The sequence below is a fragment of the Myotis lucifugus genome, unplaced genomic scaffold (assembly GCF_000147115.1).
Source record: "Myotis lucifugus unplaced genomic scaffold, Myoluc2.0 scaffold_60, whole genome shotgun sequence".
Classification (NCBI taxonomy): Eukaryota; Metazoa; Chordata; class Mammalia; order Chiroptera; family Vespertilionidae; genus Myotis; species Myotis lucifugus.
The window spans coordinates 2171541-2198705 of record NW_005871108.1 but is presented as its reverse complement, the minus strand read 5'-3'; the positions used below and the strand labels follow the sequence as shown (position 1 = coordinate 2198705).

At 47.0% G+C, this 27165-nt stretch overlaps 1 protein-coding gene across 6 annotated transcripts in view; it reads left to right on the top strand.

The window, feature by feature from the left end:
• Positions 1–27165, top strand: part of BCL2L1 (BCL2 like 1) — a 47204-nt gene that overhangs the window by 18245 nt on the left and 1794 nt on the right. The window lies entirely within an intron of this gene.

Genomic DNA, 27165 nt, shown 5'->3' with positions numbered 1-27165 from the left:
AACTGGGATTCCCACCCCTCCCTGATTGGGCCACTCCCTCCATCACTTGCAGAACCAGGTGGCTCACATTCCCTAATCCTGCCCAGAGCAGAAACTACTCCTTGGCTCCCTCTCGTGAAGAGGCTGTATCATCTTTCTTGCTCAGGCACCCAGTTCAAGGGAGCGTCGATTGACAGAGAAAAAGAAGTTTGGAATGGGGAAAGAATCTTTAAAAATCACTTCTACCCCAGTACTGCAGCCAAAGTAATCTTTTAAAAACCAAGTTCAGAGCTTATCACAACTTGCTTACTATCCTCCACCCACTTGGAATAAAACCCAGAGTTCTTACCAAAGCCTCTCAGGCCTGCATGATCTGATACTGGCAGCCTCTTCATCCTCCATCCCTCTACCCCTCAGTTTCTGCACTCAAGCCTCAGGGATCTGCTGTTTCTGGTTCCTGGCATACTTGTCCTTGCCTGAGGGACTTTGTAGTTGCTGTTCCTCTGCCAGGAATGCTCTGCCTTTGGTGTTTGCCTTGTTGGTTCTTTTAGTTGACTTAGCTCACAGGTCACTTCCTCTAAGAGGTTCTCTTTGGCCTTTGGTCTGAAGTAGCTGCACTTCTTCTGAGTCACTCTCTAGTCTTTAACCTTCTTGTATTTTTGTCATAGCATACCTCTATCTAAAATTTTCTTTTTGTTTAATTGTTTTTTGTTTGTCTCTTCTACTAGAATATACACTCCATGATATTAAGGACTTTAGTTTGTTCAGAATTTCATCTTTAATGCCTAGAACTGTTCCTTGCAGATAGTAAACATTCAGTGAATGATTTTGGAATGAATGAATGAACAAATGAACAAATCTAAGACATTGTTTTCATTTACACATGAGAAAACTGAGGCCCAGAGAAGAGAAGCTAATAAGAATTGACAGTGTTTTTTTCGCCTTATTTTTGAATGCTCACTAAGTGCCAAGCACTATACTGAACGATTTACATGTATTATTTTTTTTACATGTATTATTTTTGTCATTTATCTTTAATTGTTATAGAGTCATTTGGAAAATAATTTTTTGTGCACCATTATAACATTTTAAAGAAAACTGGACCAACTGTTATTTTTTTATTGGAACCTCACTCTGTTTTACAAAGAGTTGGAGGCAACTTAGAAAAGTTCCAGAACAATAGAATAAACCAAAGTATAGAACCAAAAGGATAAAATATCTAGGGGGAGTCAAGTGAAAGGAGAGTTTGGTAAGAGGACAGGAACCAGAACTAAGATTAGTTCACAGAAATAGATACCACACAAGTCCCTTTGAACTGAGCAAAGTCTTTCTACTATACTTTATGATTGATAACTAAATTATGCCCAGATTCTTGAAAGTGATGGTTTCTCAAAACCCCAGTCACACACATGACCTGGGGATTGTCTCAGGCTGCATGTGATAGTGTCAGATTCGTTGGCTCCCTTACTGCCTCATCAGCTCGCTCCTGGACTGAGACAGTATGACCTCCTCTTCCTCCTTGTCTACCAAAGGGGCCAGTCCAGCAGGGAGGAGCCTGGCCCTCTCTCCAACCCTCTCTGAACCCAGCCAACTTTTTTCAAAGAGGGCCTTTTTCCCTGAAGATTTATTAACTGAGAGATCACCATTGAAGATCCAGTTCTGCGCTCAAGGCACTTCCAATTGAATTAGAAAAGACAATACACATAAAAAGAGATTTTGTGGCCGTAACTGGTTTGGCTCAGTGGATAGAGCGTTGGCCTGTAGACTGAAAGGTCCCAGGTTCAATTCCGGTCAAGGGCATGTACCTTGGTTGCAGGCACATCCCCAATAGGCGGTGTGCAGGAGGCAGCTGATTGATGTTTCTAACTCTCTATCCCTCTCCCTTCCTCTCTGTAATAAAATATATATAAAAAAAAGAGATTTTGTGAAAGGTAACAATAAATGCTAAATGCCAAATAAGAGAAGTGTTTAATGAAGAGGTGAGATTTGTGTTGGGACTTAATCACAGAGACAGGGTAAAGAGGGGCTGGTGCTCCCAGCAAGCTAGGGGAGGGGTGGTCTGCAAGAGTTAAGATATGCAGGCTGGGATGGACTCTCAAGAAGAAACCCATAAGCAGTGGCAGGTCAGTATGAAGTACGTGTGGAAGGGTCTCTCTCATTAGGTGATAAAGCCAGAAAAGTCAGCTGAAGCCAGATTTGTGGGAGCCTCGAATGCCAGGGAAAGATTCCAAGGCCTTCCTTGGGAGTCCTGGTATCCCAATAGATGAGTCATTGCCAGGTATGGATGCCCATCCTGGCCACCTGTCGGTCCACTGATTCCCAGATAGCAGTGCCAGCACCTGAAATGGGAGCCAGGACCTTGAACTGACAGTGAGCAGAGGAGTAAGTATGGGGGCCATTGTCAGTTTAGCCTTTGGCCATCCCATGTGCATTCATTTGGTGATTTAGCAGATGCTTATTGAGCACCAGCTACAGTTGATCCTTGAACAATGCAGGGGATTAGGGGCTCTGACCCCCTTCCAGTAGAAAATCCGTGTATAACTTAAGTTGGCCCTCCATGTACATGGATTCTCAACCGCTGATTGAATGTACTACATGCCAGGTCCCGTGCTAAGTGTCAGGGGTGCTGTGATGAATAAGACAATTAAGGACACTACTTTCATAGAACTCTTATATTACTGGGGGAGACAGCTAGCCTGAGAAACAAACAAATAAGATGATTTCAGATAGAAGGTTAAATGATGTAAAGAAAATGAAACAGTGATGGAGTGTCTAGGGAAGCAACTTTATACAGGGAGGTCAAGGAACGCCTCTCTGAGGAGATGACATTTGACCTGAGAGTAGATTAAGGAGAAAGAGCCAGCCTGGGAAGATTTGAAGCAAAGATTTTACAAACAGAAAAGCAAGGCAAGACTGAACTTGGCTCATCTGAGCTTTAGACCCACACAGATACTCAACTGATGCTCTGTGGGCCCAGTCTGGGCCTTTGTGTCCTTTGTGTTACGGATGAAGATGACCTTTCACGCCTCCCTCACAGAGATCCAAAGGGAATAATGGTGACTAGCATTTACTGAGCACATATCCCATGTCAGGCACTTTATATGAATTTTCTCATTTAATTCTCCCACCCGGTCTATATGGTACGTGGTCTGTTGGCCCCAGTTTCTTTTCCAATGAGGAAACAGGTTCAGAGAGATGAAGTTCCATGCCCAGGGTCCATGGTAGAATCTGGATGCAGACCCAGATTGGTCTGGCTCCAAACCTAGGCTTTTTCCACAGCTCCACCCTCGGAATAAATGAAGCATTGTTAGCTCAGAACATGCAGAAAGCTACTTAGCAAAAGGAGAGTTGGGAACACATTTTGGAATGTGAGTCTTAAAGGACACCTACAGTCCTCCCAACTGAGGACTTTTTGCTGGTCTGCAGGAGGGTACTCCAGGGCCTGGGATTGCTGTTGGCCTTTGCCAGAGGCATGTTTGGACTTAGCCAGCTGAGTATCCCCGTTTCCTGCTTTTCCCATCTCAGCTGCTGGTCAGGAGGTTTGGGAAGGTGACATCATCTAGCTGAATCAGCTGCTGCTTCTAGACACATTAACGGGAACTGAAAGTCATTGCCCCTTCCTTCCCACTCTGCACATGTCTTTGGAACAAGGCTGGGGTGCTGGTATTTCACCTCTCCACAGGGTCTTGCTCTTAAAGAGCTAGAAGGTGCATTTTCCTGGAGAAAGCTGTCCTCAAGACTTCTTGAGCTTAGGGGACAGAGTACTCTTGAGGAATAGGTGGGTTTACAGGAGGGCCCCCATCCCTCTCCTCCACCTCAGCGAGAACTCCTGATCCTTCTGATCTCATTTGCCTTAAGTTCAAGGCTCAGGCCCAACACTGTAGAATGGGCAAACAAAATGTTATTTGTGGACTTTGATGTTAAGGCAGTGGTTCTCAACCTGTGGGTCGCGACCCCTTTGGCGGTCAAACGACCCTTTCACGGGGATCGCCTAAGACCATCCTGCATATCAGATATTTACATTACAATTCATAACAGCAACATTACAGTTATGAATTAGCAACGAAAATAATTTTATGGTTGGGTCACAACATGAGGAACTGTATTTAAAGGGCCAGAAGGTTGAGAACCACTGTGTTAAGGCATTTAAAGTCTGGTCAAGAGGACAAAAAGACAGATTTCAGAGCAGAGCAGCCACCACACTATGATCTAGTGAATATCCCCGTTAACCCAATGACTGAAAAGAAAAAAAAAGTGAAATACATTAAAGAAGAAAAAGAAAGAAAGAAAATCAAAAGAAAGTAATGAAAAGATGGCTCAGTGCCAGGTGAGTAGGACAGCAGACAGCTTATTTGCTCTGTGATTTTGCTTCTCTCAGCTCCACTGTTCATGTGAAGAATGGATATTATCAGGGTATGTGGCTCCTTAGGTTATTGGAATATTACACAATATATAAAGCATTCAGCAGTGTACCCAGCACCCAGGGAATACTCAGTGAATGATGGCCCTGTAGATAGGTTCTCAAAAGAGGGGACAGCCCATTGGGGAAGGTTGGGGAAGGCTTCCTGGAAAAGGTGAACTTGGAACTGGGTTTTGGAGCCTGGATAGGCTATGGATGGATGCTGGCTGGAAGCAGCCTATTCAAGTGTGAAGAGGACAGACTTTGGATGCTGACATTCTGCTGTGTAATCTTTGATAAATGACTCTACAGCTCAGAGCCTCACCGGTTTTCTTCTCTGTAAAGTGTGGCTATTGCTAGAACCCACCTCACAGGACTGTTGAGGGAGTTATTGAGGTGCTATATTGACAATGGAAACTGCTGAGTAAAGTCCTCAGTATGTACCATTGCTATTTCTTATTTGTCAGGGGAACTAGCCCAGTCCTTGCCCCCCTCAAATTCACATAGCAACCAGTGATCCTTCTAAAATAGAAGTCAGACCTGTCATTCTTCAGTTCAAAACCCTCCAGTGACTCTTTATTCATGAGAATAAAACCAAAGTGAATACAGTGCAGGGACAGGAGGAGGACAGTTCCCTAACATTAGTGCCCTGGCCTCATTTCTTCTCAGAAGCAGCCCTGCTCCAGCTCCATGTCCCTGTGTGTGTGTGTTTGCGCGCATGTATGCAGGCACAAGTGGATGACTCAGTGATGATGGCATATGTATACACCCAGGACAGTTCATAATAGTAAAGGACATTGACTACACTGCCTTGCAGCTACCGAAGGTCATGAGTGCTGTGAAAGCTAAGGCAGATCTTCCCCTTTGAATCTGAGTCATTTCCTGAGAGAGGTGTTGGTCATTCATTCATTTGTTCATTAACAAATATTTATTGAATGCCTGCCATGTGTTAGGCACTGAGCTATAGGTTGGGCATAAAGTGTGAACAAACCAAAGTCCCTGTTTTCACTATGCAAGCAAGGGCGGAGCCAAGAGACCAGTAAGCAGCCTGGCAGGTGATGGTGGTTTGTATGAGGGTGGAGGTGTGGTAGAAGTAGTGAGCAGTGAGCAGAACTTCGATATAATTTGAAGGTCAGGCCAACTGGATTTGCTGATGATTGGATAAGGGGTGTGAGATAGAAAAAAAGAGAGGAGTCCAGGTTTTTGGCTTGAACAACTGGAAGGAGCTTGCTGCCATTTAATGAAAAGGGGAAGATGTTATGGCCAGTCATGGTTTCCTGAGAGGGCTGTGAAGTCGACTGCCTGCATTCAGGTCTGCTTGACTTCCGGTAAGATTTGAACTTGATCAAGCCTCAATTTACTCAAATGTAAATCTACTCTCTAGACTATAGGCAGTTGGGTGCTGAAAACTAAATGGGGGTAATTTGTGTGAAGGACTTAGGATGTAGTGCCAAGTATATAGTAAAAAAGAGTTAGCTCTGATCATTATTGTGGAAAGCAGGGAATCCCATGACCAAGCAGGCAGCAAGTCCTACCCCCACCTCAACCACTCCCTCAAGGATCCCACCCTCCAAGATGCAGCTCAGACACCATCTGTCCCGCAGAGAAAAGCCACAGGGAGACAGCTTTTGGGGGACATTAAATAGATGAGCTCTTCCCAGGAAACCTAATCTCATTCTCAGCAGGTGCTAATCCCAGCAGCCTCCCTTGGTATCTGAGCCCAGCCCACCCAGTTTCCCACCCCCACCCTGAGTCCCAGACCCTCTTCCCCTTCTCACCAGCTCCAAGCTGCCACCAGGACACTTCCTTACCAGATGGAGGGGCTCCGACAAGAGGAGGCCACCATCCATCTGACTGGGCCCAGTCCCTCACATGTATCAGGTCACCAAGGGCTTCAGGTGCCACCTGTCTATAGCCTTCTCCCCTACACCCCCCTCCCTGCCCAGGTGCCAGTTCCTGGGCGTGGTGCTTGATCCTGGCAGATCCTGGCTGAAGCCAGCTGGAGCCAGGGACTCCCACTGTGCCCCAGCTGCCGCCTGCCCTCCCACCCACAGGCAGAGGAACAAGCTTAACCCTTTGGACACCATACATGTAGCCAGAGTTTGTGGTTGCATTTCTAACTCTGAGTATTGCATGAGTATTGCACTGTTCCAGCACACTTAAAAAAAAATAAAAAAGAAATTTATCATATATATAATAGGGAATATCTAATGCATATGTAAAGTTTCAAAAATAGGAAAAGGATCACCTGTAAATTCAATACCCAGTTTAAAAAAATCAAACATTTATAAATACCTTAGAGCCCCCTGTGTGTCCCTTTCCAATCACAGCCACCTCTACCTATTCTCCTGAGATTCGTGTTTATCATTTCTTTGCCTTTTTCAAAAAAATAATTTTGCACCCTAGCTGGTTTGGCTCAGTGGATAGAGCAACAGCCTGTGGACTGAAGGGTCCTCGGTTCGATTCTAGTTAAGGACACATGCCTGGGTTGTGGGCTCGATCCCCAGTAGGGGCGTGCAGGAGGCAGCCAATCAATGATTCTCTCTCATCATTGATGTTGCTATCTCTCTCTCCCTCTCCTTTCCTCTCTGAAATAAATTTTAAAAATAAATTTAAAAAATAGTTTTGAGATATATATATATATATATATATATATATATATATTCTGCATGCTTTTAAACTTCATTAAGTGTTATACTTTGTGTATACATTGCAGTTTGCTTTTTTCATTCAACATTGTGAGATCCATTGATGTTTTGTGTACACCTGTAGTTCATTCATTTTCATATCCCTTTGAATGATGTGTCTCAAGTTGTGTATCCATTCTACTATCAGTGGTTATTTGGGTCCTTCCCCTGTTTTCGCTACTTCAAACAATGTGGTTTTGAACATTTTGCTGGTGTCTCCTGCACATGCACATGTTTAAGAGTTTCTCCAGGGCAGTGGTTTCAAAGACTTTAGCTACCCATTAGAATTACCCAGAGGGCTTGTTAAACCACGCTTTGCTGGGCTCCACCCCCCACGGTGTTAGATTCTGTATGTCTGGGTTGAGGCCCTGAGAGTTTGCGTTTATAGCGAGTTCCCAGGTGATGCTGTTGCAGGTCCTGTGACCACACTTTGAGAGTCATTGCTGTAAGGTATATACCCAGGAGTCACACATTGCTTGATGAAAGGTAATGCTTGATTGTTTTTCTATGTGTTTTTAAGAATATATGCTGCCACCAGCAGCAAACGAGTTTTCATTGCTTTATATCTTTAATACTTGATATGGTCAGACTTTAAATTTTTTATAGAGCTGGTGGGTGTGAGATGGTATCTTGTTGTTTTAGTTTTGCATTTCTCAAGAGTACAGATGGGATTGAGAATCTTTTCTTACACCTATTGACCATTCATGTTTCCTCTTTTGTAAAATACCTGTTCAAGTCTTTGCTCTGTTTTCTTTTGATTTTTTTTTTCTTATGAATTTGTAGGAATTCTTTATGTATTCTGAATACTGATCTTTTGTCTACACATGTTACAAATATAGGCTCTCAGTTTGTAGTTTGTCTTTTCCCTTTTTATATAGTAGCGTCTTTTGATGACTAGAATTTCTTAATTTTAATGTAGTTGAGTCTTGTCTTCTATGATTCACACCTTTTATATTTTGTTGAAGAAATCCTTTCTTACCCTGTGATCCTAAATACATTTGTTTATACTTTCTTCTAAAAGTTTTAGAGTTTTGTCTTTCACATTTAAGTTTTTAATAGATCTGGAATTGACTCTCATGTTACCTTAGTATTTTTCTTGGTGGAAGCACATCCCCAGTAGGAGATGTGCAGGAGGCAGCTGGTCGATGTTTCTCTCTCATCGATGTTTCTAACTCTCTATACCACATTAATATTTCATATTGAACAAAGGTGCCCTCTTTGGGAAAGAGTTATGATCACATTTAAAACCCTTCCAAGATTTCTGTTGGATTTTTCAAATTTAGGATAATGGTATAATAGTTATGTGTATTTTTTTCCTCTTTAAGATTCCATATATATATTATTGATTTCAGAGAGGAAGACAGAGGGAGAGATACACACATCAATGATGAGAGAGAACATTTATCGGCTGCCTCCTGCATGCCCCCCACTAGGGATCAAGCCCACAACCCAGGCATGTGCCCTTGACTGGAATCAAACCTGGGTCCCTTAGGTCTGCAGGCCGACATCCTATCCACTGAGCCAAATCGGCTAGGTGGCATAGATGGAATTTAAACCCAGTTTGAAGCCTCTAACACAGTGGTTCTCAACCTTCTGGCCCTTTAAATACAGTTCCTCATGTTGTGACCCAACCATAAAATTATTTTTGTTGCTACTTCATAACTAATGTTGCTACTGTTATGAATCGTAATGTAAATATCTGATATGCAGGATGGTCTTTGGCGACCCCTATGAAAGGGTCGTTCGACTGCCAAAGGGGTCGCAACCCACAGGTTGAGAACCACTGCCTAACACCTATGCTCTTAAAGAGCACACTTGACTGCTTCTCAAGAGAAATAACATATGGACTTAGAGTCTAACACAGATGAGAAATCAGGCTCTCTGAGAGTAACTGGCCAAAAGAACACACATCCAGAAAGCTATGGAGTGTAGTCTCCAGGGGGGGAAACCTACATATGTCTGATCTGAGGCCTATGATATTTAGAGTTAACTTTTTTCCTTCCATGGAGTTTCCAAATCTAATTAGGATTCCATCAAGAGAACTTTCTCCATCCAGAACTCCAGTTGCTATAGAGAGCCATAAGTCACTGGTTCTTGGTATTCATCTATTGGCATCAGACGGCCCATAGACATAACCCATCTGTGATTAATATACTAATGACAATATAGTTGCTGCCATTGAATGAGTACTACCATGTGGAAGATGCTGTAAGGTGCACTGTGCTATATTTTTTAACCCTCACAATAATCCTGCTTGGGAAACATTATTGTCCTGATTAGAAAACCGAGAGTATAACAAGTTAAATAATAGTTCCAAGGTCAAATTCTAATAAGGATAGAATCCAAATCTGTTAGACTCAGAAGCCCTTATTCACTCACTCTGGTTCCATGGGTTTTCCTGGGCTTTCTCTGTCTCTTCTATTTTAAAAAAAATGTTTTCATTGATTTCACAGAGAGGGAGGGAGAGAGAGAGAGAAACATCAGTAATGAGAGAATCATCAATCAGCTGCCTCTTGCACGCCCCCTATTGGGGATCGAGCCTGCAACCCTGGCATTGCCCTGATTCAGAATTGAACTATGACCTGCTGGTTCATGGGTCAACGCTCAACCACTGAGCCACACCGGCCAGGCTTCTATTTTTTCTTTTGTGAGTCTGGCTTCTCCTGAGTGTGAATCTGGCTTCTCTACCTCACATTGACTGCTTTAAAGGAGAGGACCGGTAGCTTCCATTTGCCCCATATCCTCCACCCCAGTAATTTGTACAGAGTAGCCAGAGTGGGCTGCTACATGATACCTGAGGCTTGGTGGGTGATCATTGGTGATGACCCTCACTGATACTGCCTCAGAAAGGACCCATCTCCCAATCATATAACAGGTTCTCTTTGAACACTTGTCATGTGTTTACACTCCAGTGGGAGAGAAGTATAAAGTATAGGCTTAGCACAACTACTTAGATCATGAGACTGCAAGTACTAAAGTAAATGAAAAGACTAAAGGGTTAGAAGCGTTCAGAGAAGAGAGGAAGCATGACAGTTATAATAGTAGCAAACATATTTTGAGAACTATAGGGTCAGTCAGTCTTATGCCCTTTTTATAAATGTGGACCCTGAGACTCAGAGTTTACATGATCAGCCCAGGGTTGCACAGCAAATAAGTGTCAGAGTTAGGACTCTGAACCCCCCTCCACAGCTTCCCAAGGGGAGCACTCTGGGCTCCGTGTTGGGTGGCCTGGAAGCTCTAGGTGAAGAGTCTGGAAGGATAGGTCAGATATGGTCAAGAAGGGAGAGGCTGAGATGTTGTAGGACAAAAGTCCAAGTGGAGCCATAATATCCCTAAGGTATTACAACTTGTGCCTTCTGTTCTCCTTTCAGATGAGGGGAAATACAGGCTTAGGCCACAGAGTCGTAGCACATGATTATTAAATAAGGTTTGTCCCGTGCTTCTTTGTGTCCATACATTATTTCATTTAGCCTCCGACTATGCTAGGAGGTAGAGGAGGTCATCCCCTTACCATGGATGGAGCTGGGGTCTTTTGATTTTAAGTCTCATCCATGCTCTCTTCACATTTCTATAGTGGGAGTGCATAGGCTTTGCAATCAGACACACCTGGGTTTGAACCCCACCTCCTCCATCTCTCTAAGATCTTAAGGTGTGCAAGTTGGGTGATTCCAGGTAAAGAACAGGACTTTTGAGAGGCAAGCATATGCTAAGGAGTGGACAACATAAGGGAGGCATAATAACGTCAAAATTCTAGGTATGAAGAAAGTGAGGTGCCCCCCAGGGATGAAGTGACTTGCCCAAGATCACACAGTGAGTTAATAACCGGCAGTACTGGGATTAGAACTCAGGTCTCTGGTCTCCTAAGAGAGCTTACTAGTTTTTCCTTACACAGCATTGCTCCCTGAGAGGGCATGGGGTAAAAGCCTAGGGATCCATCAGTGCACTTTCTAGCTAGAGAGAGGGCCTTAGAGATCCATCATCTAGTCCATCCTCTATACTTGGCATATGAGAAAAGTGAGGCCCCGGATGCTTAATTTACATGTCCATTACCAGATGGAGCTACCACAGAACATGAGTAAGCCCACTGGTCTTTTTACACTACCAGGTAAAACTTCCAAATTGCCTTTTTTCTATGCAAATCTAAATCCTCACTCCAAATGCCAGTAACAGAACAACTGGTTTGGGGAATTTTCCCCCCAAATACAATCTCATTTCCCATTTCCTCTCTGTCTCTTTCTTTCTTTCTCTCTCTCTCTCTCTCTCTCTCTCTCTCTCTCTCTCTCTCTCTCATTTCTTAGTAAGGATAATATACTAGAAGTGGGTGGGGCTTCAGTGGAAGGTCTTGGTAGAAAAAAATATAAAAATTTGATAGTCTCAAAAAATCTAGGGAGGTCCTCAAAGACAGGAAAGTATAGGCCAGCCCCTCGCCTATTCCAGCTAGCTCAGCACTTGTCCTCCCCACTCACAATAGGCCTTCAGAAGGCCCAGCTTTCCCTTGGCAGCTGTATCTGGTGAACAACAACGGAAATCCCTGGTATTTTTCTTTGCATGCAACCAACCATGGAGATTTAGGTTAGACATTATTGGCCTGGCAGTTACAACAGCTCTAGCTTTACCTCCTGCACCTGCAGCCATGTTTGCTGAGCCTCATGGGGATGGGAAAAGGATGTTCCCCTCCAAAGGGATCGAATCTTGATTCAAGAGTCCATGTAGACAGAGCTAGCTGGGACTTAGGTGCTAGAAGAGGTCATCTACAATGCGGGGACTAAGCGGGTGGCTCAGCTTAGAGTCATCATCACTGATGGAGCTGATTGGAAAGGTCCCATCCTCCCCCTTGGCTCAGCTGTGCCCCCAGGCCTGCACCTGAACCCAACGCCTGTCTGGTGTTTACGGGATTGACGCTGCCACCCTTTTGGACCCTTTGGGACCTAATCTGTTTTCATTTCTGTTCTCAGCTGTCTGGTCTCCACGGGCCTCACCTCCAGGTTTCTGTGTGCCTGTCCCCTACGATGCAGCCCCATGAGGCTCTTCCAGCCTAGCACACTCCTCTTTGGCCTTTGTTCTCTTCAGCTGAGCTGCCAGTTCTGTGGCTGGCCTTTCAGACAAGCTCTGTTGGGTCAACCTTGCTGCATTCTTCCCTTTGTCTGCACCCCCCAGTGGGCAGGGCTATGGTTCTAAGGCACAAAAGGGGCGCCTGTGTGGCTGCTCTAGACTGACCTCCAATTGGCTGGCTTTTCTGTTCTGAGCTTTTTTCTGCCCCAGGACTCACTTATCTCCTTTGTAAAGATATGGGACCAAGATTGGTTTATGACCCACTGGTCTTCAAGATAATGTATAGTTGATATGCAAATGAACATACTTTTATTTTAATAGTCAGTGTTTTTATTTTATGTTGATTTTCATCTGTGGCAAATGATACTGCTTTTCTACTTATGGTAGTAAGTAATGTAAGTTGTCTTTTCATTTTATGTATTTATTTAACAAATACTCAGTGTCAACTCTATGCCAAGCACTGTTCTAGCCACTAGGGATATCTGTCTTCATGGAGATTACATTCTAAAAAGACTGAGAATGATGGTGGGGGTGGAGGGTGACTAGGCAGCTCTTGGTATTTGTTTTTTCTTTTCTTTTTTATTTTATTAAAAAAAATTTTTGTTACTTATTGATTTTAGAGAAAGGGAGGAAGGGAGGGGGGGGTGAACCATTGATTTATTGTTCCACTTATTTATGCATTCACTGGTTGATACTTTTTTTTTAAATATATTTCTTTATTGATTTCAGAGAGGAAGGGAGAAGGAGAGAGAGATAGAAACATCAATGATGAGAGAGAACCATTGATCGGCCACCTCCTGCACACCCCCTACTGGGTATCGAGCCCGCAACCCAGGCATGTGCCCTTGGCCGGAATCGAACCTGGGACCCATCGGTCCGCAGGCTGACACTCTGTCCACTGAGCCAAGCCGGCTAGGGCTTGATACTTTTTATAAAAAAAATCTTAATCCTCACTTGACAATAGATACATTTTTTATTGATTTTTTTTTTTTAAAGAGAGAGAGAGAAACATCAATGTGAGAGATAAACATTGATTGGTTGCTTCCTGTACATGCCCATAACCAAGTATGTGCCTGATTGGGAATGGAACCCATATGTGCCCTGTCCTGGGATCCGGGGCCTGAAACCTTGGTGTATTGGGACGATGCTCTAATCAACTGAGCTACCGGGCCAGGGCAATATGTGTTTTTTTAATAAAGAGTGAAAGGGAGAGGCTTCTCTGAGGAGGAGCCATGGGTGGAGAGATCTGCATAACCTGAGGGAGTAAGCCATGTAACAGTCTGTGGTAAGAACATTCCAGACCCTTCGGAACAGGTACAGAGACCCCCAAGGTGAGAAAGGTGTGCTTGGCGTGTTTGAGGAGGAGCAGAGGAGATATGTGGCTAAGCAATGAGCAGAGGAGAGAGCGGTAGAAGGTGAAGATTTGTGTGAGCCCAGGTGAGGTTCTCGGACTCTTCCTCTGGGTGAGATGGGAAGGCAGTGGAGTGTTTTGACCAGACAGATCTGATTGCTTTTAGAAGGACCCTTTTTGGCTGCTGTTTGGTGAAGAACCATAGCAGGAGGTAAAAAGCTGGGAGACCAGTAAGGAAGCTATGACAGTTTAGGCAGAAAATGATGTTGACTTGGACCAAATGATGGTGGTAAAGATGATGAGAAGTGGTAGATTCTGGATCAGTTTTTAATAGAGATCCAATGGAATTTGCTGACATTTCAAAGCTAGAGCGGTTTTAAAGATGACTTCAAGGTGTTCCAGGCTTTAGCACCTAGAATGATGAAACTACTACCATTTGCTAAAAAGGGTAAAGATACAGAAAGAAAAGTTTGAGGGGGAGGGGAGTTAAGAATTTTCAGTAAATTTATTTACATTTTTTAAAAGTGGGTCAACTGAGCCCTGGTCAGTGTGGCTCATTTGGTTGAGCGTCGTCCCATGCACCGAAAGATAGCTGCCCAGATTGTGGGTCCGTCCCCAGTCAGGGTGCGTACAGGAGGGAACCGATCGATATTTCTCTCTTGCATCAATGCATCAATGTTTCTCCCTCCCCCCCTCCCTTTCTCTCTCTCTAGAGTCAATTTTTAAAAAACATTTTTTAAAAAGTGGGTCAATTGGCAGAAAAAATGTTAATAATAATAGTGATACATGAATAAGGCCAACACAGTGATGGCTGTAATTGTGGATAGGATGGACTAGATGTGTCTGTTCTCCCTTCCAGCTCTAAAATTCGGCTTTGGTTATTTCAGACCTTTTAGTCTCCTATTCATGAAGAATGAGAACTTGAGACTCAGCCTAGAATGTAATCGATGGAAAAGGAATGACAGGAAAGAAATCCCTTGCTCCAGGCTTACCTCTTGTTAATTTGGAAGGACTTGGGAAGTTCTTGCTCCCATCCTGGCCTCCTGGCATTGCCTCATTCACTCACTCACTGAGTCACTGAGCACCTTACGCCTCACCTTGCCCCATAGGCCCTGGAGACAACACAGGTCTGATGTCCTCGAATTCCTAATATAGAGCTCTTTCTGCCTCCACCCTCATCCCATGCCTGGCTTCTCCATGATCCTGCACGTACCTGGAGCTCCGATGATGTTTGCTAAAAGTGGGCAGTCATAGCCCAGGCAGACCCTGCCCTCCCTTTGTCTCTATCCAGTCCCTCCCTTCTCTCTCTCTCTTAAAATATTTTTATTGATTTTTTTCAGAGAGAAAGGGAGAGGAATAGAGGGTTAGAAACATCGATGAGAGAGAAACATCGATCAGCTGCATCCTGCACACTCCCTACTGGGGATGTGCCCACAACCAAGGTCATGCCCTTGACTAGAATCAAACCTGGGACCCTTGAGTCCGCAGGCCGACACTCTATCCACTGAGCCAAACCCGTTAGGGCCCTCCCTTCTCTTATTGTCATTTACCCTTTGGGGCCTGGGAGCAGTTGGGTTTGCCTCAATGAGAGCAGAAATGGTTTTCTTACTTTATTTCATAGGGTTCTCATAGTTATCAAGCTGGGGAAAATGCTCAAAAGCTCTTCCTCAGCTTTTTGTAAATGAGAAACAGAAGGCCAGAGAGACAAGCAGCTCCCACAGTCCACATCCCGTCAGCACAGTTCTACTTTTAAAAATAAATTCTAGCCCTGACCGGTTTGGCTCAGTGGATAGAGCGTCGGCCTGCAGACTGAAGGGTCCCAGGTTCGATTCCGGTCAAGGGCATGTACCTTGGTTGCGGGCACATCCCCAGTGGGGGGTGTGCAGGAGGCAGCTGATTGATGTTTCTCCCTCATTGATGTTTCTAACTCTCTATTCCTCTCACTTCCTCTCTGTGAAAAATCAATAAAATATATTTAAAAAATAAAAATAAATAAATTCTGAATCTGCCTGCTTCTCACCAGCTTCCCTGTCACTATCCTGGCTAAGCCACCATCATATTTCTCCCAGATGACTGCATCAGCTCTTTGCCAGACCTCTTACTTCCACCCTTGCCCCTGGAGGTCTCCACCCTGCAGCCAGAGAGATCCTGTTAAAATCAAAGTCAGGACCAGCCAATGTGTCTCAGTGGTTGAGCGAGCATTGACCTATGAACCAGGAGATCATGATTCGATTCCCAGTCAGGGCACATGCCCAAGTTGCCGGACTTGATCACTGGTAGGGGGCATGTAGGAGGCAGCAAATCAATGATTCTTCTCTCTCATTGATGTTTCTGTCTCTCTCTCTCCTCCCTACCTTTTTGAAATCAATAAAAATGTATTTTTTAAAAAAAAGTCAGATTATGACCGTCCACTGCTCAAAACCCTGCAGTGTTCCCGTGTCACTCAAAGGACAAGCCCAAGGCCTTAAATGGACTTCAGGCCCTGCACAATCTGGGGCCTGACTCCATTACTACCATTCTCCCCTGATTCACTCGGCCTCAGCTACCGTACACTGGTGTCTTTTCTGTTCTAGAATACCTCAAGTATATACCTACCTCAGGACCTTTGCACTTGCTATTCCCTCTGCCTTTCCTCAGATCCTTACAGTGCCTTTTTCCTTACTTCATTCAGGGCTCTGATTAAATGTTACCTCCTCAAGAAGCTTTCCCTGACCATGGGTTCTAATCCTGCCCTCTTCCATGTTTCTCTCTAACCTCTTTTCTTGTTTATTTTTCCTTTATTGCCATCTGACACATATATTGCCTGTCTGTTCCATTAAATTGTAAACTCATGCAGGTAAGAATTTTCATCTGACTTAGTCTCTGCTATATCTGTAGCACTTAGCACAGTGCCTGGCATTTAGTGGGCACTTAATAATAAAGATATATGGAATGAATGAGTGTTCAGAGCTTAAGCAGGGCAGCTTGTGTGGTCCTTCCTGCAACCCCACAAGTCCACCCACAAAGGGGTTATGGTCTGCCTTAGAAAACTCAGCTAACAGCTCTACCAAAGCTACTTGGCATCACTTTTGTTTCCAAGATAATGACCAGGTAGTGAGAGGGACCCTCTGCAAGGATTGGTCTTGCAAGGCTGGGTTGGGGGTAGGGAGAAGCATAGAGCAGCCATCAGCACATCTCTCCCTTTCCCAACCCTGAGGGAACCAGGGGGCATGTCTCTTCCCTGTCCTTAAAGTAATTTCTGACTTCCGGGGCCCAAGAGTAGCAGAACCTCAGTAATTAGTGGGCGGGTGGGGGGTGAAATGGGGAAGCCAAGAGGAGTTTAGTAACATCCTCCTGCGTCTGTTCTATTGCACTGGCTAAATTTAATGTGCTGTGGAGTCAAACACCCTTACTCAGTAACCAGTGATCTCGGGCAAAGCTTCATCACCTCTCTGATCTTAGCTTTCTCATTGGTAAAATGGGGACAACTTTTCTTACGAGCTTTTGAGAATCAAGCAGGGGCTTAGTAAATATTAGCTGTTACTTTTTTGTTTGTAGCTACAAATAATGAGATACACCAGTGGGGCCACTCATTTTTAGCTATTAAAAAAAAACACACCAGCTAACATTTATTGAGCACTTTCCATGAACCATTTGATTCTTGCTGCCAAGCCTGTGGAGTGGTGTTCTTGCTTATAGACAGGACACCGGGCTTGAAGAGGTAGGGTTTTGCCTCATTGCCCACAAGTAGGCAGTCACAGTGCTGCGGTCAGAACCAACACTGTCTGACTCCAAGGGTCAGGAGGCCTTTTGGGGGAGTCCCAGCAGCTTTTCTGGATCTCAGTTCACATCTCTGTGAGCCACAGATTATGACGCATGGTTTCTGGGTCTCCTGGTGGTCATCTGACGTTTCTTGGTGCTCTGGGTGTTGACTGTGAATAACAAACCTCCAGGTGGCCCCTGGCTCAACATCATCCGCTGCAGAAGAGCACTTCAGCTCTCCTGGCACCATCTCAGGCATCTTGCTGTTCTGAACCTTGAGGGGGGCTGGTGGACTGGGATGGAGATGAATTGAGGAAAAGGTTAGAAGGGATGGAAATGTAGGGAATGAAGCCCCACAGGAGCCTTCAGCTGAGCTTTTGGTTTCCTGGGTGTGTGAGCACTCACACGTACGGGCGGGGGGAGGGAAGGGTGGTGCAGGGATTTGCTCCCACCCCCTTCTGCTTGGAATTCCAAACATTTCCAATCAGATAAAGGTGGCTGAAAATACCCTGGACTTGTCTGGACTAGTTGGAGGCGGTGCTGGGGTGAGGAGGTTGAGGCCACAGGGACAGAGACCGGCAAGGTCTGGCCCATCTGAGGCGCTTGTCCAGGGTCACATGGGTCCAATTGCTCTTTTCCCCTGGAATCCTGCAGGTTTCAGGGCAAGGCTCAACAGAGGTGGAGGAGGATCGGACTCTTTTGTAGCAACAATCCCTTCTACTCCAAAATGTCACCTGTCACCTTCCACACTAATTACTTCATCTTTTAGATACCCCTGAGAGAGAACCCAGGTGTCACTCATTCATCTGTGTGTGTGTGTGTGTTACTTTCATCCTCCTCACGCTGGAGCACTAGTAGGAGCCCTTTGAGATGATCCCCTTCACTTTCCAGATGGTAAAAGTCTTGGGCTTTCCAAGCATCCCAAGCAAGTCAGTGATAGAGCTGGGACCTGGCCCCTGCATCTGCTGACTCTCAGCCCGGTGCTGTTTTCTTTATAGCATGCAACATTGGGCAGGAAGGAGGGAATGGCTGCTTTAGACTATGGAATACAGTACTTGGAAGCATAAATCCCAGAATGAAGCAGTTTTAGGGAAGGGGTTGGCCCCAGAAACCAAGTCTCTGTTCTGTGTAGGTTGCTACCACAGTCCCTCTCCTGCCTTTTGCCTCAACACAATGCAAAAGATGCTTTTTCCACAACCTTCCAATAGCGTTCTGTCCCTCTTCCTGAGCCTGGGAGAACTTGGTGTCTGGGGAATCCTGGGCACCCTACCCAGCCAATCACCTGGTGTCTCAGGTCCTCCTCCTACTTTTGCCAGACAGTGAGGATGGGGATGGAGAGAAAGAGAAAACTGGCCTTTCTTCCCTTCCCTCCTCACTGTCTACCAATCAGCCGCACTCATCAGCACCTTCTCTAGGCCCAGCACTGACTGGGCTAGGCTGGGGGAACAGAGCTCATGGTAAAAAATGAGCAGCTCAACAAACTGGTGAGCGAGCCCAAGAAGACTGGGAGACAGAGAGCAGGAGGCCTCTTTGAAGAAGTGACCTGTAGGTTAGAGCTAGGCAGAGGGACCAGCATGGACAAAGGTCCATGGCATGTGAGCAATGAAGCAGCCTGGCCTAGACGAAGCTGAGGAAGCCTGGCAGGGTCTTGCAGACCATGGAGAAGGCTCTAGGACTGGGGATGTGGCCACAACCCAGGTACATGCCCTTGACCGGAATCGAACCTGGGACCTTTCAGTCCGCAGGCCGACGCTCTATCCACTGAGCCAAACCGGTTTCGGCACAATGGGGATTTTTAATCCCCACTTTACAGATGAGAACCACAACTAAACACCTTCATCTATTTTGGGTACCTGCCCACTCTTTGCTCTGGCAGTCGAGCTTGGTAGAGAAATAGAACTTAATTTGTCACCCGCCTTGGCTTCACCCAATAGTGCCACCATTTTACAAATGAGGCAGCTGATACTCAGAGAGGAGCAAACCTGGTCTAGGGCCCAGAGCAAGGCCACCGGAGTTTCCTCTGTCAGCTTGTGTTGCCTTCTTGGGCAGCCCCTGGGACAGAGTTGGACAAGAGCAACAGAGGAGAGAGGAGCCGAACTAAGGCCCAACCAATGGGGGCAGGGGGCGGGGAGGAATAGAGGGAAAGAGGCAAGGATTTCCAGTAGAGCTGACAAAGGGAAATGTTTTCCAATAGATCTGTCCAAAAAGTAAATGTTCCATAGGGAGAGAAGGAGCCCCTTGTGACAAGTGTGTAAGCAGAGAATGCCCTGGAGAGGATTGTGAACCCCCACAGGTATGGGCCATCTGGAGTGAAGCAGACCCCCACCATGTGACCTGGGTGCTCCACCTTTCTGAACCCCATCTGGGCAGTGACGATGTTAGGGGTGAGCTTGCGCATCCCATGGAAGGTGGATGGGTTTGTTGTTAGGTCACTTTTGAGTTTCTGTGTGTCAAGGGTGTGCCTTGGTCTTTCTTACTATAGATACTGGGAGAAGAATGAAAGGCTGTGGTCATCTACTCGTGAAAGAATAGGGCGTCACCAGGGTGGGATGAAAGAGAGTTGAGATGAGGCAGGCCTTGGAATTCCAGGGAATTGATGCATATGAGCATGCAGCGGCCAGCCAGGAGCCATTACGTGCTTAGGCTCTGGATCCAGACTCCCTAGGTTCAAATCCCAACTCTGCCATTTATGAACTATATGACCATGGGAGGATCACTTGAACTCTGAGCCTGATTCCTCTCTGTAACATGGAGAGTAATTTTTTAAAATATATTTTTAATGATTTCAGAGAGAGGAAGGGAGAGGGAGGTAGAAACATCAATGATGAAAGAAAACCATGGATCAGCTGCCTCCTGTACGTCCCCTACTGGGGATCAAGTCCACAACCCAAGCATGTGCCCTTGACCAGAATCGAACCTGGGACCCTTCAGTCCGCAGGCTGACGCTCTATCCACTGAGCCAAACCGGCCAGGGCAACATGGAGAGTATTAGTAGCACTTTCTTCAGGGGGCTATTGTGAGGATTAAGTGCATTTGTATACACAGTGAAGCTCTTAGTAGGTAAGTGCCCAGTAAATATCAGCCGTCACTCCCAGGAAAGGATGTGAGCCCCTAAAGGAGCATCTGTGCCCCCAGTAAATGCTTTTCTGAATTATCTCTGCCTCCAAGGCGAGCACCCAGTTTCTGAGCTGAGGAAGGAGGTGGAGAGCCCACGCTCGCACTGCTGGGCCAGATAGCTTTCTCAATTCCCCAGCTGAGGTGTTATCTCCTCCCAGCACAACCACTTCCTTTTCTGAGAAATGAGCACATCTGTCAGGCTTAACTTCTTAGAACTAATGGTGGGGAGGAGGGGGAGGGAGAGAAGAGGCTGGCAGCTGACAGGGCAGAGTTGGAGAAAGATTAAAACAAAGTTTGCCGTGCGGATGCCTTCAAATATCCCCTAAAGCCCAGATGGCTTGGGCCCCGGATGACACCCTCTTCAGCCAGTAATACCAAGGTCACCTTGTTTTACCAAGTGCCTTCATCCCCTCATCTTACCACTGCTGCCTGTGGGTGGGGTCAGAGCAGGAGAAACTGAGGCTCAGAAGTAGAGAGACTTGCTATGTCACCCACAGCTGGGCTGGCTAGAGTGAAGTGTCAGGCCCAGCGGAGTTTGGCCACCCATCTCTGCCCTGCCCCACTAAGCCGCTCCTCTGAGTTGCCCACATCCAGGCCCATGTCCCCTGGGAAAGTCAGGGGAAGTGGATTTCAACCACAAACCTCACTTCTTCCCACTCTCCGCCTGCAACACCCTGCCAAGAGAGTGATAAAGCCTCTCCATTTGCCCCCCCACCCTTCCTGCCATCTCCTAGGGACCGCCTAACAAGGCCTCATTGGTCTACTCAGCAGGCATTTATCAACCTCTCTCCCAGGGACACTGAGGCTGGGAGCAGAAAGAGACTGAGTGAGTCACAGTCTGCCCATGCAGGGCTTTGCGAGTCCAGGGCAAGATACAGTCCTGGTGTCCCTGGCACTTTCTCTGGGCTGCTAGGAGCCCCTTCCTCTTCTCCACCTACTTCTTTCCTGAAATAACCACACAGGAAGGAAGCAGGGGGCCTGGGTCACCCTAGAGGAAGGAAGGGCTCGTCTGGCACAGGCACTTGTTCCCCACTGAAGCCAGGACGGAAGGGTTTCACTTTCCCTCCTGGTCTTTGTCACATCCTTTTCCTGTGCTACCCACTTCCCCCTCAGCTGGCAGGGGCCAGAGCTCATTCATTCAGCTAGTGGCCTCTGGCCACCTTCCCCTTCCTAGAGGGACTCAGGACGATAGCCCTGGCCCAGAAAGTGGGGTTTGCTGCTGCACGTGCTGGGCTTGAAACTGGCTCCCCACTTACTTTGCGCAGGTCTCAGTGTCTCTGAGCCTCAGTTTACCTGGGTTTAGAATGAGGACCTCCTTCAGTCACAGAAGTATATGCACCTGGCCCACAGTGGGGCCTCAAGAAGTGTTGTCCCTTTGAAAGTGGACAGAGAGATGTACAAGGTTAGAAGCAAAGACACTGGAGCCAGACTATTGGTGTAGGCAACCCAGCCAGGTCACCAGATTCATTTAGAATGGCACCTGCTGTGTTCTAGGCACAGTACCAGGTTCTAGAGATACTAGTGACAAAACCACACACTGTCTGGTGAGAGAAAAAGGACAAAAAATAATCACTCAGGTGACCATGATTGACATGTAATCAGGGATATGGCCCAGTCAGGGTAAATTGCTTTAGCTCAGTGACTGGCATAGGTAAAGCATTTAAATGTGTAGTAAAGGATAGCCACCATACCAGCAGTTATTATTTTATTGTTATTTGACAAGTGAGGACACTAGGAGCCAGAGAGGTGAAGTAACCTGCTCAAAGTCATAACCCTAGGAAGAAGCGTGGAAACATGGGAGGTGAGAGAGGAGAAGAATGGGAATTGGAGAGCTGATCAGGTTCAAGCAGGGACTGTATTGTTGCCCTGATAGGGTAGGTACATCCTTGTGCCAGCCTTTTTCCTGGCTTCTCCAGGGTTGCAGGTGGATTGCGTTATTCAGTTGGCTGCTTCTGGGCAGAGATCTAGCTGACATTAGTCATCACGGTTTGGATGGGCCCCTGGCTTCAGACATCGATCAGACTTGATTCCTGCTGCACTGAGGCACCGTGACTGATGGGAGAGACTGAAACACAGATAGAGGACCTCAACATAGGGATGCCCTGCCTTCCCTTCCTGCCTCAGGCCTTTGCACTTGCTTCTGCTGGAACATGCTCTTTTGACCTGAGATTATTATTTTTTAAAAAATATATTTTATTGATTTTTTACAGAGAGGAAGGGAGAGGGATAGAGAGTTAGAAACATCGATGAGAGAGAAACACCGATCAGCTGCCTCCTGCACATTCCCCACTGGGGATGTGCCCGCAACCAAAGTACATGCCCCCGACCGGAATCGAACCTGGGATCTTTCAGTCCGCAGGCTGATGCTCTATCCACTAAGCCAAACCGGTTAGGGCTGACCTGAGATTATTGATCCTTGGCCACCTCCACATCCTCATTCAGATCTCAGCTCAAACCTCACTTCTCCAGAAAGATCTCTGAGCATTGCACCACCTACATCAGTCCCCCAGGCATTGTCACCTCCCCATAACTTACTGTCTTCAAAACCCAATCACCTCTGAAATTGTCTTGTTTCTTATCTTCTCTGCTTCCCACTATGACAGTGTTTCTCAGCCTTTTTTTCCTTATTACTACCCCCAAGGAGTCTTCTTAGACATTTTTGTCCTAATTGCCCTCCCATTACATTTGAATACCACCACTGTACTATGTATGTGCTGTGGTACTGCAAAGCCACAAACCACTGCAATATCCCGGAATTTTTCACTTGGCTCCATTGGAGTTGATATCACCCCAGCTGAGCATGCACAGACTACAACACAAGGTCCAGGAAAGCAGGAACCTTGTTTGTATTGCTCACTGCTGTGTCTCCAGAGCCAAGCTTGGTGCATGGAAGGTGTTCAGTAAATATTTATGGTGTGAATGAAAGTCCATAACCCCTGGAAGCACAAAGACGACTTTTGTCCCAAAGTTGGAGAAGGGACTAGTAGGGAAGGATTCTGGGAAGACAGGACTCAACTTGAGGTTGGCTAACTGAGGAAGAGAGATGCAAGAAGGGTGACCAGTTAGAGGGACACAGTGTTGGCAAAGGCACAGGGGCAGGAAGCACTCTGGAGCATGTGGGGTGGGCCCAGGCCTCGTGTGTGGCCAGGACTGTGGGAGGCGGGGCCTTGAAAGTGGGCCCAGCCTTGACTTCTGTGGACCCTGGTTCTTGTCTCACCATTCTGAAGGGCCCCAATGCCAGGCTGGGAGACCCCAATTTCTATCCAAGTTCTACCACAAACTGGCTGTGTGACACTAGAATGGGCAGGTGTGCTGGCCTTATTGACTTGTGGGGTCTGCCTGGCTAGTAGCCCATGATGCTCCCATGGGGGTCATTAGCCACTGCCTCTCGCCAGTGGCCCTGAAAACTCCCACGTGGATTCCTGTGGTAGCAGTCACAGCTGCGAAGAGAACTTCCTCCATTTGCTGTAACCCACGCTGAGGATGCAGACAGTCTCCCAGGCCTGGGTCTCCTAAAGCCTCTGTGACATCAGAGACCTCCCTGCAACTCCCCCTTACCTCTCACCTCTCTGCCCACCATGCCAGCTCTGGCTAAAACCAGTGGGAGCCATTGAGGAGCAGTGGGGGCTTATCTCTGCTTTTCCAGACTGGGCTGCTTTCAATCCTGTTTATTTATCCAGAGCAGCCGCCCGCTGAGAAAATGGCTGTGTTTGTTTCCAAGTGTGTCGTGTGAACCGTGGGCTAAATATACCCACACCACTGCCTCCCGGCACCCGCCCTGGAACAGCACGCCCCATTCTGCTGGTGCTCTGTCTACAAAAGCAATTCGCAGAATCCACAGCCTTGGAAATCCTGCCCCCCTCCACCCTCCTAAGAGAAGGCGCTCCTTGAAGTGGAGATGAAGTGTTGTTCTGGCCAGGAATGCACTCGTGGGGGCTGGGCAGGTCAGAGCCTTGTTCTTGATGGCACCGAAATGAGAATGTTCCCTCCACCCTGGAATGACTGTTCCTGGACAGTGAGTGCTTTGTGCCTTTGCAGGGACAGAGCCTGTTTACTCCAGCCCAGCCCCAGAGCCGAAAATGTCCTGTGGCTGCCAGCCCTCTGCTTCAGGAAAGTTCCCACTGAGGGAGCCAGGCCGCTCCCACTTTGGCTACAGCCCCAATGTCCCGGGCTTCTTATGGGACATGTGGCCCCTTGGGTTAACCATGGCCTTCTGGCCAGGCCTCCCCACAGCCCAGGACTCCCCCCATCACAGGTCTGTCTTTTTTGTGAATTCACCTGGGCCTACTTTGCTTCGGATCAGAAAAATTAAAACTCCTATAAGAATTTTTTTTGCCAACAAAAATGGAGGCTAGCCAGGATAAAGATGGAGAGACAGGGACGCATATCCACACCAGCCATGCCTGGCAGCAACAAGGCCAAGAGTTCAAGGGGGGCTGACTGCTGCCGCTGCTATACCTTCTCCCCAGGCCCAAGACTCACCTCCACCCCACCCCACATCCTTTTAAACGGGAATCGGTTCAGCACTAGTGACAGGTCCTCCCCAATGCCCCGCACAGGGAACGTAGCGTAGCAGCACTCCCTTTGGAGCTGGGCAGTCCTGAGTTCTGATCTTGGCTTTGCCACCTTTTAGCAAGGCCTTCCTATTGTAAACCTCAGTTGTCTCATCTGTGAAATAAGTTTCAGATCGCTAGTCTGGGAATTATGATGAAGGTGCAATGAGATAATAGTGCCTGGCACTTAGTAGACATGCAATACTTTCGTTCTACTCATGTATTTACCGACTACCAACTCTGTGCTAGATAGTGTTCTGGGTGTATAGAAATAAAACAAAATCTCTGCCTCATCAAGCCACGTCGAGTGCAGGAGATAAATCAAACAAAAACAAAGTGTAGAATCTGGTTATGAAAAGTGCTGAGAAGAAAAATAAAGGAAGGTAAGGAGATAGGAGAGATGGGGGTGGATACCACGTTAGACACGGGGGCCGGGGAAGGCCTCTGAGGAGGTGACGTTTGAGCAGAGTCAGGAGTGCAGTGAGGGAGGGAGGCAGGTGATGATCTCGGGTCCAGTGCTCCAGGCAGCAAGAGCAACAAGCTCCTGAGCTCAGCAGATACTCCGGACAGCGAGGAGGCCGTGCTACGTGTGGAGTGTGCAGTGGGGAGGGGCCCTGCTAACCTGCTGGTTGTGATAAGGACTTGATTCCAGGTACAATTGGGAAACCTCAGGAAGGTTAAGAGCATGGAGTGATGTGGTCTGAATGGGACTTTTCCCAGCAGAAGGGTAAGCTTTCTGGTAAGGGCTGTGGCTTATGTGTCACTGCTGCCTTCCTAATGACTGAATAAATGTTGAGGATTCTTTGAGCCAAGTTGGCAGCTCAGTGCACGTGGCACTTGCTAGGATACCAGGGATATGAACAGACATGACAGTGGCTTTCTGAGTGCGGAGAGAAGCTGTTAGAGGACTTGAAGCACAGGCGTACTATGATCTATGTTTTTAAAATTCTTCTTTGTGTGGAGCATGGACTGAGGGGGGTTATCAAGACCAGAGGTGGGTCCAGTCAGTATCAGAGAGCAAACTGGCTGGGTGGGACCTGGGGCCAATTGGAGATGGCAGGCCCTGACTGAGGAGCAGGCACCACTCAGTTAGTTGGGACCAGGTGGAAATGTGGCCCAAGGGGTGAGCTCTTGGTGGAGGCAAGAACACTGGCTCTGGAACCAGCCAGGAATTCATTTCATTCCCTCCCTGGACCCACACAGTGCATTGATTTCTAGGTGCCAGATGCTAGGCTTGGGTTTTGGTTCCACCACTGACAAAGCTGGGTGACCTGATCAAGTCCCTCCCCGCTCAGAGGCCAATTTCCTGGTCTGTAAATGGGGAGAGACAGCCTGCCTTGCAGCATTGTTGGGAGGATTAAAGGACACATGGGGTGGGAAGCTTCTCATTAAAGGGTACTCTAAGCTCCCCTTTCCCTGCCCCACAGGCCGGCTCCACCCTGGGCTGGGTAATTTAACCCGAAGCCCCTCCCTCCCGTATCATGTGCTTCCCTCCTGACTAGCTTCAGGGCCCAGAGTTGTTGCTCACCTCCTCCTGGACACAGAGTCATGTCCCCCCTGGGGTGGGGAACAGGGCTGGAGCTCATAGACCCACCCCAGGCCTGTGTGCTTGTTCTGGTCTCTGCGTTGCCCTGCTCAGCCTCCCTGGGCAGAGGAAGAGGGAGCCATCCTCTGCCAGGAATCATTCTGGGAATTCACTTCCCTTTTCTCTCCCTCCCTCTCTCCATCACAGCAGTGGAAAGCTTATGGCTCCACCCTGCCCTCACTCAGACTCTACTCCAGGCTTCTCTGGGGCTTAGATCACACGTGGTCCAGCTCCCGCTCACCCCTGCACCCTCATCTCTCCTATCCCTTCCTTCTGCACTCTGCTCCTGCAATTGGCCTCCAGTCATTGCCTGCCCATCTCTTTCCCACCTCAGGTTCAAGAGCAGGGGTCCTCAAACTTTTTAAACGGGGCCAGTTCACTGTCCCTCAGACCGTTGGAGGGCCGGACTATAGTTTAAAAAAAAACTATGAACAAATTCCTATGCACACTGCACATATCTTATTTGTAAAATAAGTAAAAAAACAAAATGGGAACAAATACAATATTTGTATTTGCATGTGGCCCGCGGGCCGTAGTTTGAGGACCCCTGTTCTAGAGTACCATTTCCTAGCTGTCTGACCTGGAACAAAGCTCTTTTCCTACTTCACACTCGCTTTCTCAGCAATAAAATGGGTTGGTCATTTCCAACTGGAGGTCAAGAAGGAGGGCAGTTCTTAACCCTTTATCAGGCCCAGAGTGGG